Below are 14085 nucleotides of genomic sequence, written 5' to 3' on the forward strand. Positions count from 1 at the left end.
AAAAGACACATCTAAGATCGTGATATTTTATTTTTCAATAACCGAGTATTAGTCTTGATGAGCTGGAGCGCGAAACCTTTCGAAAATGGGTATCGGATAATATAATCAATTTAATTATACACTGCAACACACCTATACATTTTCAGCTCAAGATGGCCGGGTGTATATTTAAATTAATTGGATTTGAATATTTGCTTGTCTACATACACAGTCGTATTTTAAGCTTCGTCGATTGCTCAAATTGCATTTTCGTCTTTTAAAAACCCTGGACCAGCTCCAAATTGTGCGTAATGATCCGTCCGAATGTTGTTAGACCCCCAGCGCTGCGGCAGTATCTCTGTTCCGCCGTATCGTGAACTTACCTGCGCTCCGTACATATAAGGTTACGTGTCCAGATTCCAGATATATGGGAAAAGCAATCGTACGTGCTTATACATAAAGGTTTATTACATTTCTATCATTCCAGTTGGCATTCCTCTTCCTCTGTGTGCTATGCCAAGACTAAAGATAAGAAAGAAAAATGTTATCAACTTGTAATAAAATAAACGTTTAACAATTGGTTGTTGATAACAACGCCATCTGTCGGCGAAATTTATTGTCTTTCTCACCGGTGAATATTTCAAAATCACCACAATGTTAAAATAGGTATAAAATGCTTTTACAGTACATATGGGGCTACGTTTCCGCACTAGTGCGTAAAATAGCACTTTTCGTGCGTATGTCGAAACTTTAAAGTGCCATATGTACTGTAAAACGTTGTTCGATACACGTGCGAATAGGTCCTCTTTTTCGCACTTGTATCGAAAATAACTATTTATGTTAAACATGAATAAATTATTAAGGTTACAGATTACGACATTGAAATGTTGTACTAACTTATAGTTCGAACACAACGAAGACACAATTCAGAGATCGTTTGTAAACCTTATTGCTTTGTAATAAGGTCGACATTTGATCTCTTAAATGTGCTTGACGACAGTATAGATATGTCACCTGACAAAGGCAAGTGTATTTAATGACATTAATGATAGTAAAAAGAATTAGAATCAGCTCCTTCGGAAAATGAACGAATACAGAGTCTATTTCACATCCTAGCAAAGTTAGTACATGTTAAACGTCTTTTACATATATTTAAAGTTAGAACACTGTCCGTGAACTGTGCAATTAGAAATAATTACAAATAAGAAAACGCAGTTAAGTTCACACGGCGCGCGCTTTACTGGAAAGGAATTGTATTACCTACTTACCTGTTATAGGAAACCCACCTTCGTGAGTATCTACATTCGTATTTTAAGTCTATGCGGCCTTCACGTTAATATTTATAACGTTCAATATATTGGTAAATTTTAGCAAATTAGCCACAGTATTTTTACGAGGCTTTAGACAGTTTCAGCTCGAGATTATACTTAGTACCTAATGGTTTAAACTCTGAAATCATAGTTTCAGTTCCATAAGCTGTCCGTCACTATAATTATATCTGTTATTTATCACTATCACGGCTATAAACTGGTACGCACCTTCAAATTATTCCTATGATATAAAAACAAAAGGTGTGTAAGGTAAACGTACCAGTGCTCGACATTCTAATGCCCAATAGATTGCACCCTGCTGTCACCTCTATTGACAATGACTTAAGTTTCAAGATGACATGTACTGGTACCGCGTCGAGCAGTTAGTTAGTTTACCTTACTGACTTGTTTATGGCCATGACTGCACCAAACAAATCAATTCATTTTATCTAAACTAATAAATATCAACACAAGTTTCTGTCAAGAGCTTTTTTTGAACGAGTAGGTAGATATGTACTCATTTTCCGTTAATGTGGAGGCCCGCCTTGTACTGTGCTAAATAAGTTAAATGTATAATAGTAGGAGTTAATAAAATGGTGCGGTATACTTGTATAAATATAATAAATAATATAGATATTTTTATATTTATTGAAACTCGCAAAACTCGACTCGTTTAGACATCTTTCCTCTATCTACAATCTTTTCCGACAACTATACCGTACCGTACGTTTACCTCCTTTCATAGAGTAACGTGGCAAATAAAAATGTAGATGCTCAAAAATACCATATCCCTAAATGTAAGGTGCATACCGGGAATGAAGGCGTAAAGGGGTAATTCTCCAGATTTATGCCTGCCTCTAAACTCCGTCAAACCATACTAAATGTATGAAAAGTTTGACATGGTTTGACGGAGTTGAGTCTGACCGCAGCCATATAATTTGAGAATGACCCAAAGCGTAGTCTAGAAACTTTAAATCGAATTATTACTCTAATATTTAGAGTTTCTAGTCTACTTAAATTTAGAAAATAATTTATTATTAGTTGTGATATTTATGACAAGTAACGCGGTGGAGACTGCGATAGTTCCAAATGAGTGCAATCTGGTACGGACTGTATGTATTACTGTAGTTAGAGAAGACGTTTTAATGCATTTATTTATACGCGAGACTGGCTGGTTGCATTTGGAAACCTAACTACTTACCTACTCGAAAATAGTGACGTTTGTTGCTAGAGAATTGATAAAAATCTAGACATGTATTGTGTCCAGTACGGATATGATGGTCGTTCTTGTCTACGTGACAGCGTGATAAAACGGTGTCCGTTACTTTCTTTCCCACGGTGTTAAACAGTGACAGTTATTTTATCACGTGGATAAAGATGGATAAAGCTATCCATAATAGGCTGGCTGCATGCTGTCCTATGTTTTAGTTAAAATTAAGTATTTATTAATTGAATTCAGGCTAAGGATTACGCTTACATTTTTGGCACTTTTTGTAAAATAGTTAATGTTGATTAGCGGGCTAAGATTAAGTACCTTTATAAGCTTGTGAATAAGCCGTGTTTTCAAATGCAACCCGCGTTCTCTTAATTTAAGTAACTTCAGTTAACTTGAGACAACTTGTGGCGTACTTAAAAGTTCGTTGAAACGTACTTATGCTTGTAGAAGTTCATCAGAAGTTTTCTCCAATATTGCGTGCAGTAAGAAAGTTGATAAGTTGTATTGAAGTGGACAAGCTCTCTGATAAGAAAACTTCTCGCCAAGTTTCAAAGTTACTTAAGTAGATACTTATCAAGAAATATTACTTTCTCTATATTCAATTGTTATTGTTTTATTACAAAAGTGTATCTATTACTTTGGGATTTTCGGGCGCCCTACTGTAACGCCGCTCTGTGATCGCTCTTGCACATAGCGATTATTCAAATAGAATATCATAATGGTCACCTTTCGCATTATACGTGGACGAATTAGAGTTTAGACGGTACGTCACAAGTTGCAGCCGGTCTGAACGCAGCGTTGATCAGATCTCTTTCACTCTCTAAGTGTTAAATGTAGCGACCGTTATTAATGCTCTCGGACCGGCTCACTGAGATCAAACAATACCCAATACCTAACCAACAATGAATATCCTAATATGAACCGTATTGCCACCCCACACTAGAGTTTCGAGCGTCGGCGTCTAGTCAGCGCTATGGCAAAAGGCGTCGCGGCGCAGTTGAGCGTTTTCCAAAAAAAATGTACATTTTATTAATGTCTTCAAAATATTGACTTCTTGGGCTCATTTTACTCAGAATCATTTGTACATTCACGCCTCATACATGAAAAAATGTGTCCCAAGATTTCCTTTCCAGATCGTCACATTTTCGTATGAATCATTTTTTTTTGTATGAACGTGACGCACTGGAAAAATATATTTTCATGTATGAGGCGTGAATGTACAAATTATTTTGAGTAAAATAAGTCCAAGAAGTAAATATTTTGAAGACATGAATGAAATGTACCTTTTTTTTGGAAAACGCTCAGTTGCGCCAACGTTCCGTCGAGCAGTAGCCATAGAGTTGACTAGACGCCGACGCTCGGGAGACGCTAGTGTGGGGTCTCTCTAACAGAAACTGCAATGCATATCCATTTGATTTGAATGTCAATTTGAAAAGGGAATCTTTGGATATTATTTGATCTCAGATCATTTTACTGTAGATGAAACGATGCGTTTAACAAATTCTAGTGGTTAAATTCAATTGTGTCACAGATATGTATGTAATAAAAAATATCTGGAACAATTTTCAGGACAATTGGTTGTTGTCACAGCTGTTAAGATACTTAAGACTATCATACATTTGAGTCACTTTACAATAATATTTACACTTCAATTAAATAAAGCAAATAAAATTGTAACAATCCTATTGTTCACGCCACTAGAATCAAGGACACAATCGTTTCATACACTTTTGTGCAAAAAAGCTATTTATTTCGTTATTTTTTAAGTTTTCGATGATTTTAATTGTTCTCGTTACTTTCCTTGGGAATCTTTATCGAGTAGTATTAGTAAGTACAATTTTGAGCAGTAAAGGGCCCGGGCTCCGGTGGTCGCCGGGTACTTTTCTAGTGTACAATTCCATTTTTTCTAAACAGCTAAATGTGCGCTTGATGATGATCTAAGGTGGTAGTGGTACCTTCAAATTTTAAAACGTCTGAAACTGCGGACTACTTTAAATATCAATTGAGTCCTTTAGCGTTGCAGCAGTAAAGGTCGGTTTTCCTAGAATAGCGGTGCCGTCATATAGCGGCCGTCTCCATACTAAATAATTCGGCTAAATATGGATGTCGTAGTATTTGTATGGAGACGGCCGCTATATGACGGCACCGCTTTCGGAGGAAACCAAAGCTTAAGGGTCAGTATTCCACAGTCTATTATAATTCGACATATTTTGATGGTTCCTAAAATGTATTCCACCCACAACCTCTTAGATATCTCGTGTAGCGACCGGGCCCTCATCGTTAATATAATCATTCGTGGTAATCACTAATCCAAAAGTTTCCTGATGTAATTTATTGAGTCGGATAAAAAAAATACGCTTCTAAAGTGTACTATGACATATGTAAATATAGGACAAACTAATATTATAATAGTGAATGTTGTAATTTGTATATAAGTAACGAAAATTAAATTTTAAATACATAGATAACATTGTGCGTATTTATTTACTTTTATTTCAGACATGGCCTATAGTATTTTTCACATATCTCGATACAATTTTGAATTTTAAGGTTATAAATTGTATGGAGATGACAGCTATCACCGTATCCAAGCTTCGTGAAAAATATTATACCAGAGACCTTTTTTTCATGGACGTAATTTTTACCTTTTAACCCTTAAATGCATAGTGATGCATTTATACACACAACATAAACATCAAATGTTATGCATTATTAAACAAATTCTATTTGTTCTTGTATATTATTTCAATAGTAAAACTAATAAATTTTCCGAATCATTACATAAATTTACGCAGTATTTTAATTTATAAAAATTACATTTGTTTATAGACGGAATGTCGGAAAACTTGGAAAAACCTGGAAGTTGATGATTTTTAGTATGTCATTTTGGGCAGATTTTTCGGGGTTTGTAATTATTTTATATTTAAAAACTTTATCATAGGTATATCACAAATAGTGTACCTTTCTAATGGTAGTATGGTAGTAAAAAATTTCATATATCTATTACTGAAAATTACATATTTACATAAATATGATTTAGCCAATTCAACTTCTAACACTGATTTCAAAGTGAAAATCGAAGTTATATTTTTTTTAACTATTTTTCCTAGAATCGGCAAACAATTATGTGATACATATATTAATTTCGGGTAAAAAGAAAAAGTCATGCATTTAAGGGTTAACAGAAATAACCAACACCCGTGTAAAAAGTACGTCAATGAAAGTTGGACCTAGCCAGACCTAACTAAACATCAATCAAACGTCTAGAAAGGCTCTTAAGGACCGGATACTTATCCATACAATGTTGGACCTTTATATGAAATCAAGAAATCATAATAAAAAGTAGGTAAAAAAATTACCTAAAGATAGTTGATAACTACCATTACAGAGCCTAGTATCATATTTAGTAGGTACTTGAACATAAAGGTGAAATAAAAAGAAAAAAATACTCCAATAAATTATATTCACATAACGAAATATCCGTTTGTCGGGGGCCTTAAATTCACAATCATCATATCATTATAAATACAAAGGGAAACATAAATAAAATTAAAGTGGATACTTCTTTGTTTACTTCACTTGCGCATACTTTTTTAACCCCCGACGCAAAAATAGAGAGGTGTTATAAGTTTAACGTGTCTGTCTGTATATCTGTTTATATGTCTGTGGTATCGTAGCTCCCAAACGAATGAACCGATTTTCGTTTAGCTTTTTTGTGTCATAGATAATTTTATCCCGAGTGTTCTTAGCCATGTTTCATGAAAATCTGTTCAGCCGTTTGAAGATCATCAGCTCTTATAATCTTATAGTCGGGGGTTTTTTTAATTTTCATTAAAGGTCAATTTTAATATTGATTTAATAATTTCCTGGGAGTGAGGCAACGAAGAAGCATTCCGCTCACAATCTTACAATTTACGGCCGCGATTTGCCGTATCTCCGGCATTTTAACACATTCACTGCCAGTGACCCGCTAGGCGGGTTCTCTGATCGTATGCGCATTTCGCTACACACGGTTTTTTCCGTGTTATCAGCTACGCTCGTAGCGCGTAGCTCGCGCTAGCAGTGACAGTGAGTGTGTTAAACATGTCAAATACCGAGCACATTTCTTTTAAGTCTACAATTGACACAATCCTTTTATTGCCTTTTTAAGTAAAAAGATAAGACCTAACTAGAAATCTACTAAGAGACTAAATATACTTACTATTTGGGCCGTAGAGTCAAAGTTAGAAGACACATATAAGTTTCAACGAAATAAAGTTTATTTGGACATGTTAGGACACTCCTCATTAGGTATACCTTCGTGCGATTACCTCGAAATAAAACTTACGAAAATCGATTATGCTTACTCTCACATAAGTGTAAGGCCTGAGTGGCCGCTCGGAGCGGAGCGTTCGGCGGGGCGTGCAGCGTGGCGTCGGGCTCAGAAGTGATTTGAGCAGCGTGCACTAAGGCCGCTCCTATACGCTTGCATTTGTTTAACATGCACGCCGCACGCCCCGCCCCGCTGCACGCCCAACTCGAGCGTCCACTCAGACCTTACACTTGCCTTCATTAGGCATAAAGGGTAAAGGTACAAATAACGAAGGTTACGTCAAGGGAGTTTTTTTTTTTTTCTTTATATGGCATCGCGCTCCTGGCGCATTCAGCCAGACGAGTAAAGCCCTTGCTACACGGTCGCCGACAAGCCCCTCAGACCGCGTGGCCTTGGTTTGGACGGACCGTGTAGACAGTTGTTTCCAACAAAATTTGACCAAAACTGATCAAGGACAGACCAAGGTCAGACGGTTAGAAGGCTTGTCGGCGACCGTGTAGCAAGGGCTTAAAACGGGGAAACGGAATTAAAGGATATTATAACGGGTAAGTCGGAATTTTGGAAAAGGATCAGGGAAAGGTAACGTGTAATAAATTATAGTTTTATATTATGATGTGAAAGGAATGAATATAATATTTTAAATGTATCTGGAGAGGAATCATTAGGGGAAACTGGGGAGGGTTGATCACCCCTTTTGTTTTTAGCATACATTTTCTTAACTATTTGTAGTATTGAAAAACTTTATAGACCATACGATTCAGAATTTATCTCTTCATTAATAGTTTGAATTAGAACAGATTTGTGCAATAAATTAGACCATTATTTAATGAAAACTCATACTGTTGACTTTTACCATGTGTCCCCTATGTAAGGGAGACTTGTTTACCCCTGGTCGGGAGCCTTGATCCTAGGGGGATCAAGTGACCCTGGTTCTTGGGACACATGGTAAACAGATTTTTACCATGTCTCCCCATACCAGATTCTCATTGATTATATAACTCGGATCGCTATTAGCAATGCATCTATAATTTGTAAAATACACAGCAAACATATACATATTGCATCTTCCATGCTTTGAAGTTGTATTTCCGGTAATCAGATGTCTAAGCCGAAGGGATCAAGTCTTCCAGATTTGGGGACACTTGGTAAAAAGATTTTAAGCGGCAATGTCATAATTTCGAGGGTAGTATCTACATTAATTTATTCACTTTATCTACAGAAAATTAATATATGAAGATATCAAACACATATTAATCCATAATCTTGTACTTTTAAAAAACAATGTAATTGTATTATCCATAAAACAACATAAAATAGGGAATCAATTTTTGAACAAAAAAAAAGTTAATAAAAAAACAAAAATCTAAGTTATTAACATAAAATTCCTTGTAACAAGCTAAATTTTATAAAGTTATTATGAAGGTATTTTTAGCGTCAGATACCTACAGTAATTTTAAATTTTTTACCCATCTCTGGTCGTTATTGTTTACTATAATAAATAAGTTTAGAAATTTACTGCTCACGTTTCGAGGACGGTGTTTGAGCTGCATAATCCTAAAATCCTTTCTATGGACCGTCGGTTCTATAAGACATAAGGTCGGAAAGCCATTGAAATAGCATTTCATCCATAAAAACAAATATCGCCGGTTGAAAACCAAATATCGTTATAAGTGTTGTTTGTCGACCGAGTAACATCCCCTGTGTGTAAAACGTTTAACTTGATAAACAAGACCAAGTGCGGGTAGTTCGTAAAATGTTGATGTCAACTTTAGTTAGTCTTTTCAAAGGCCACGGGGATAATTCCGTTTTCGGAGTTCGGAGTCGGTTGTATAATTAAAAACTGAATTATACGCCATTAAATCCCGTTTTAATAAACAATAATGAGTCAAAAACTTTGAAAGTTTAAATCAGTGTTTCTCTGGTCGTACTTTTGCGGCATGATTTACTAAAGAAAAGAAAATATTTATGATAGCTTTATGAATCATTTTGTAAGTAAATTTATTACAATGTATACTTGATCGCTTTGGGGGTGACATGATCCCGGAATCATATCTCCCCTGAAGAAAAAGACAAAGTCTCCCCATACATAGTAAGATTATAAAACGTGCCGTACTCGAAACGTGTGTTCGCGTATATCAATGTAATCCAAGTTAATCATCACTTCAATAAACAACAAATAAAATAAGCACACTCTTTAACATTATTTCCATCTCATATTATAAAATAAATCCAGTTAAAGCTTTCCGAAAATTGAATATAGTACGCAGAAAATCTTTCACCGTCTGCCATTTTTGAACCACTGACTTTTCCGATACAGTGCCATGACAGAACGTGAAGTTAGGAACGAATGAATGAGTGTTACTAGTGCAAAAAAATGTATCTCGTTTGGTTTGATTAAAAATGAAGTTTACCAAGTGTCCCCTAGGGATCGACCCTCCCCACCCTCACCTAATATACAGGAGTGTTGTAATAGATGTGGGAAACGGAACTTTCAAATCTGACAGCTGTCGTAATAATATAGAACGGTCATATAGAGTACAAGTACATGCAAAGAATATATGATTAAGATCAGCGGGATCAGCTCCACAAGTACACGCAGAACTGGTCACGCGATTTCGGCGATTTAGTAGTTTCAGGTGTTCCGGTGTACATACGTGACCCAATCTCATTCGAATTAACATACTAGTTGCAGGTTTTGGCAAAGAGATTTTAGCAAACCAAGGTTTGGCAGGAATTGATGTTTGAATGCTCCGATAATGTAACGCAGCGGCACCCGCACCAGATGTCCATAATTTCGTCCAATCCTTTCGTAGGTATAATTTAGGCAGTGCCAACAGATCTTCAGCAACATTCTTAAACGGAAACATATCCCCACAACTGATGGCATCTCGAGCTATGTCATCCACCCTTTCATTACCCTTAATCCCTCTGTGCCCAGGGACCCAGGCAATGGAAACCGAATAACCTTTGCGGTGACATTTTAACAGTAGGCTACGGATTTGGTAAATAATTGGGTTATTAGATTTAGATTTGAAAGGAAATTTAGATATTGCCTGAAGTGAACTTAGGGAATCTGAGAAAATAATTGTTTTTTTGAGATGCATTATAATGATGAACTCTATTGCTTTCAGGATTCCAAAGCACTCACCACTGTACACAGAGGATTCCGGTGGCAACTTTATATTCAGAGGGCGGAATTGCTCATGGCAAAAATCAAACGTCAATAGAGTTGGAACGCTGAATTTAATCGACTATCGAATAAACTGAAATTATATTTACCTAGCGTATCTTTATTTATTTATTAACAAAACTAAACCTCAAATCCATAAGCAAACAATAATAGACTTCTGTTCAAGATATGAACATTACGGAATAACATTTAAAAATAATAATAAAATAATTATAATTACGATAATTTTAAAAACTACTTAACTTAGTACACTACATTATTAAAACTAGCTAGTCAACTAGCTAATCAAAGAGGTTAATGTTAAAGTGAAAAAAATGTAAAAGGTGACTGAACTTATCGATAGCTGAAAAAGTCGATAAATTCAACGTTCCAACTCTATTGACGTTTGATTTTTGCCATGAGCAATTCCGCCCTCTGTTTATATTACTCGTCAAAATAAATAGAGAGAACACATAAACAAAAAAATATAATGTCAAAATTTAAAGCAAAGGATGAATATTATTTTGATACCACATTTAATTTCAATTTGGAAAGATATAAGAATATTTATTGCATAGTTTTGGACAAATTAATAATAATAACTTACCTCAATAAAATACTTATTGCACAATAATCTTGGCTTACCGAAGGAAAACACTTTAATATATAGTATTTGTTATACGATTAGTATCAAATTTTCTTCTGTATGTATCCTTTTTATAGTAAATTAAAGTGAAATCTTACAAAAAGCCAAACCGACCTAATAAACAAATGATTGCGTCCTAAGAATACTTAATTAGGTAACGCTAACATATAGGAAGTGTAAATGTGTGTTTAACCTTAAAGCGTAGGAAAGGTAATGTATTTTATTTTATTTATAACACATTTTTTATAAGATTTACGGTGTAAAAATAATTTTACAGGTCGTTCATCGTACAACCGCTCCATACTGAATTAGTTCTTGAACTCTTGGGGCTCAAAGTTCTAAATTATTACCTAAGTAATACCCATTACCTCCACTGAAATTGGAATCATTACTAAATTATGGAACAGAAGTGCTTTTGTTTTGTATGGTTTTAAAACGAAACATTCAATTCAATTTTGACCACAGAACATATTAAAGAGGTTAGAATGGCTATCGCGCGCAATTAGTATCGGAACCGGTGTCGCCGCTCGTTCCTCTCCACATTTATTAACACTCGCGCAACGGTAGTAAAAACTTGTGTGCCTGGTTAATGAATACGCCTCCTTTAGACAGATTTGATGTCTGGCTTCTTAATCTGAAGGTTATTGTGGCATAAAAAGGCATGTTTACTTCGTTTTTCGGTCAGCGCGGGCCAGTAGCATGCGAGCGTTTGCTCAAAACCGGCGGCGACACGTACCCTGCTCGCATCGCCATTCTAACTTGTTATGTGATTTTGACTATATTTTTTTCTTGAATGGTGGACCGGAAGAGGATATACTACTACTACCCTAGTAGTAGTATATCCTACTTTGCAGTTTCAGATATATATAGATTCTCATAGCGCCTAACATTACATACATACATACATGTAAAAAATACGCACATACATATCAGCACGAATTTTTCACGATCAGTGATAACAGTGGCTGTAAGTTGTATAGGTACTACTAAAATTGTATCTTTAGTAGCTTCATTCTAAACTTCTGATGTGTCGACAGTAAGTTTGCAAGATAGCTAAATTTACACTCGGAGAATTTCAGAAACTTCTCATATTTCTCTCTTATTTCTTTTCAGAAAGTTTGTTTCAGACTGTAATTTTTTCCTGAAATCTCCGATAACTTAAAACTTTTTGGAAACATTCCGCAACTTTCACACCAGTATTCTGTAGTCTAAACTAACTCTGCACAAACTTTGAAATAACGAAGTTTGGAGTGCCACTGCAAACGCCATAGAAAATTGACGTTTTAGGCGTCAATTCCACACGCTGTCGCAAGTCGGTGCAGAATTACCTTGGTCTGACTCTAGGCGTTACTTTAAATTATATCTACTTACAATTAAGCCTAGTAGGTACGCTGATAATTAATGTTAAAGTCAAAATAATAGCTAGCTCACGCTATAAGTTATTGCTCCCATTCTTAAATAAAAAGTGAAATTCCAATATTGCTAATATATGGCGTTATTCATAAACGGCTGTCAAGTTAATCAGCTGGTGATCATCGTTTGTCCCTCTCTATGGCATAACGACGGATAGGGACAAACGACGATCATCAACTGATTAAGTTAGCAGCCGTTTATGAATAACGCCAATCATAGACTAGAAATCCTCTAGACGGAGTTTAGAGCAATTATTTCATGAAACCGATGCTGCCAAAAATACGGGGGTGCGGGGGACGAGGTAAGCGAGTCCCGTGCCGTGATTGGTCCGTTCAAAGACACGGACCAATCACGGCACGGGATTTTGACACATTGACTCGAAGATGGAGTAAAACTACCGTATATAGTGGCAGGGGGGTAGCGTTACTATGCTCAGTCTAGAGGATGTCTTGTCTGTGACGCCAAGAGTCCAAAAGTATTGAGCACGCATTTTCAATATAAGTGAAATTGTATGTAAAACATTTTTTTTAAATACATATTTGAAAATTGTAACACTTTACACTCTCGCGTTTTGTACACGTATTTAATCGCGTTAGATTAGACCCGTTCATGACATTAAATATTTGAAAATTGTTTACACAAATTATGTTCACTTTACGGACTTTATGTAAAAATGGGGTTGGCAACTGTCAAAGGTTTGCATAGATAGCGCCATCGTAGCTTGTCCCTTTTTCTATGAGATTTGGCTTAAAGAGCATTAAAATTTGACACAATTCTAGGGATTGACAGGGCAAGCTATGATGGCGCCATCTGCTAAATATAAGTTAGTGAATGAATGAATGATTTATTTGCTTAAACATGGTACATTAAGTTGCCATTATGAGTATCACATGTTTAGCCAAGGGCAGCATGCAAATACCATTATACCTACCATTACCAATAAATTCATGCTCAATTCTTTTGGCTAATATTACAAATATAAATATGTCTACAGCTAGCTGTATTACGTTTTACGTTACTGTATACATAGTATGTTTAATTTACAACACTTTTATATCGAGCTTGTAGAATTAGAAAAAATTAAACGACTAAATTTCAACTACAGACTTCGTGAGACTCGAACATATTAAAAATTTAAGGTCAGTCGGGACAAACGCGTCCGTGGGGCACCTGCGTCTCACAACAACCATAAATTAAATAAATTAAAGAAATTAGAGCACACTGGTACGGAAACTATGGAAAAGAAATGGTTGGTCACGATGAAATGGCCTCTAAAGCTTTGGATTCCTCCGAAAGCGGTGCCGTCATATAGCGGCCGCTATATAGCGGTGAATGACGTCACTAGAACGTTGTCTATGTAAACAAGATGGCGCGGTTTCCTAGACGGCGTTGATTGTCAACGTAACGTAAAAAAGCGGTGCCGTCACTTGGATGACGGCCGTCATAACGGTGTCGATAGTTTCGTGAACGTTTTATTAGATAGCGGTGAAGCCATTTTGAATAAATGACACGAGATTTGAATAAATGATCTTCCGTACTAAGATTATTTTCCTCTTCTGATGATATTTCATCCTCCAAGTAAATTATAGATAGTCAAGCAAATCTTGTCAGTAGGAAAAGGCGCGAAATTCAAATTTTCTATGGGACGATATCCCATCGCGCCTACATTTTTCAAATTTGCCGCTTTGACCTTGGTGGCTGACGGTGTGTTATGACGCCGTGGTACTTTCCACATGTCGTCACCGTAAAGACGGCCGTCTTTTGCGGCCGCTATATGACGGCACCGTTTTCGGAGGAATCCAAAGCTTAACCCTTTATGATTAGGGTATGCGCAGTTGCCCCTATGAACGTAACTAGGCGTGGCTCACTCGGCGATTTCGTCGCGTCGCTACAAGTACCTACAAGTACATGCGGCCCACACCAATTATGGTGTCAAGCCATAGTAGTTGCCGCGCACCGCTACGGAACGGACGTCTGATCGCGCTTGCGCTACCTAGCGGTGAAATCTGACGTAATAGACGCGTTTTGTTAGAGAGTGAA

General features: G+C 36.3%; 1 long non-coding RNA gene across 1 annotated transcript; it reads left to right on the top strand.

Moving 5' to 3' along the window:
• The first annotated feature begins 1693 nt into the window (after nucleotides 1–1693).
• On the top strand, nucleotides 1694–3172 carry LOC134652909 (uncharacterized). The gene is made up of 3 exons (XR_010097226.1): nucleotides 1694–2120; nucleotides 2250–2543; nucleotides 2690–3172. It is a non-coding gene; the product is annotated as an uncharacterized LOC134652909 (long non-coding RNA).
• Nucleotides 3173–14085: the final 10913 nt, after the last annotated feature.

This window comes from Cydia amplana, chromosome 12, assembly GCF_948474715.1.
Source record: "Cydia amplana chromosome 12, ilCydAmpl1.1, whole genome shotgun sequence".
Taxonomy (NCBI): domain Eukaryota; kingdom Metazoa; phylum Arthropoda; class Insecta; order Lepidoptera; family Tortricidae; genus Cydia; species Cydia amplana.